Source organism: Nannospalax galili, unplaced genomic scaffold, assembly GCF_000622305.1.
Source record: "Nannospalax galili isolate Female #2095 unplaced genomic scaffold, S.galili_v1.0 scaffold1759, whole genome shotgun sequence".
In the NCBI taxonomy this organism is placed as follows: domain Eukaryota; kingdom Metazoa; phylum Chordata; class Mammalia; order Rodentia; family Spalacidae; genus Nannospalax; species Nannospalax galili.
The window spans coordinates 608,830-610,798 of NW_008342711.1; positions in this window are offsets into that span (position 1 = coordinate 608,830).

Below are 1,969 nucleotides of genomic sequence, written 5' to 3' on the forward strand. Positions count from 1 at the left end.
GTAGATTTCCATAGGGGTTGAAAAAGTTTGCAGCCCCACCAGGAGTGGATGAGTGTTCCCCTTTCCCCACATCCTCTCCAACATTTGGTATCATTTGTTTTCTTGATCTTAGCCAGTCTGACTTGGGTAAGATAAAATCTTAAAGTGGTTTTAATTTGCATTTTCCTAATTATTAGTGATGTTGAACATCTTTTAAGATGCTTCTTAGCCATCTTTACTTCTTCTTTCGAGAACTCTCTTCTCTTTAGACCATCTTTTTTAATTGGGTTACTTTCTGTCTTGATTCTCTGTTTTTTCAGTTCATTATACATTCTGGGTGTTAAACCTCTATCAGATGTGTCACTGGTGAAGATTTTCTCCCATTCTGTAGGTTTTCTCTTCACTTCCCTGGTTGTTTCCTTTGATGTACAGAAGTTTTTTTTTAGTTTAATGGGGTCCCATTTGTTGATTCTTGACCTTGTTTCCTGATTAGTTGATGTCCGGTTTAGAAAATCTTTTCCTACACCTGTATTTTGTAGGTTTTTGCCAAAGTTTTCTTCTAACAGTTTCAGCATTTCAGGCTTCACATTGAGGTCTTTGATCCATTTGGAGTTGACTTTTGTGCAGGGTGAAAGATAGGGGTTTAGTTTCATTTTTCCTCCAGTTCTTGGTCCCTTTGTCAAACATCAGGGGGCTGAAATTGAATGTACTCATATTTTGGTCTTCAATTTTGTTCCATTGATTATGGGACTATTTTTGTGCCAGTACCATCTTGTTTTTATGACTATAGCTCTGTAATACAGCTTCAAAACTGGTATAGTAATCTCCCCGACATTGCTCTTAGTGCTCAGGGTTGCTTTGGCTATCCGAGGTCTTTTGTGCTTCCATATGAATCTTAGGATGGTTTTTTCCAATTCTGTAAAAAATGTCATGGGAATTTTGATTGACATTGCATTGAATCTATAAATGGCTTTTGGTAGGATGGTCATTTTCACAATATTAATTCTTCCAATCCATGAGCATGGGAGGTCCTTCCATCTTCTGATGTCTTCCTCAATCTCTTTCTTTAAAGATTTAAAATTTTCCTTGTAGAGGTCTTTAATATGTTTGGTCAGGTTTTCAAGATATTTTAGGTTTTTTTGCAGCTATTGGGAAGGGGAGTGTTTCCCTGTGCTCTTTCTCTGATTGCTTGTTATTGGTATACAGAAAGGCTATGGACCTTTGTAGCTTAATTTTGTAACCTGCCACTTTACTGAACATGTTAATAATTTCTAGGAGTTTTCTGGTGGAATTTTTGGTGTCTCTTAGATATAATATATCATCTACAAAAGGGGAAAATTTGATCTCTTCTTTTTGAATTATTACTCCTTTAATTTCCTGCTCTTGTCTTATTGCTCTTGCAAAAGTTTCAAGCACCATGTTAAAAAGAAGTGGGGATAGTGGGCAGCCTTGTCTGGCTCCTGATTTCAATGGGAATGTTTCCAGTTTTTCTCCATTTAGAATGATGTTGGCTGTGGGTTTGTTATATATGGCTTTAATTATGTTGAGGTATGTTCCCTCTAGTCCAATTCCCTCTAGGACTTTGAACATAAATGTATGTTGAATTTTGTCAAAGGCCTTCTCTGCATCTATTGAGATGACCATGTGGTTCTTGCCTTTGAGCGCATTTATATTATGATGTTTATTGACTTACGTATATTGAACCATCCCTGCAACTCTGGGATAAATCCGACTTGAACATAGTGGATGATCTTTCTGAGGTGTGTCTGTATGCGGTTTGCAAGAATCTTGTTGAGAATTTTTGCATCTATGTTCATTAAGGATATGGGTCTATAGTTTTCTTTTTTGTTTGTATCTTTACCAGGCTTTGGTATGAGAGTGATGCTGGCTTCATAGAAGGAATTTGGAAGTTTTCCCTCCATTTCTATTTTTTTGAATAAATTAAGTAGTATTGGATGTAGATCTTCTTTAAATGTCTGATAGAATTCTG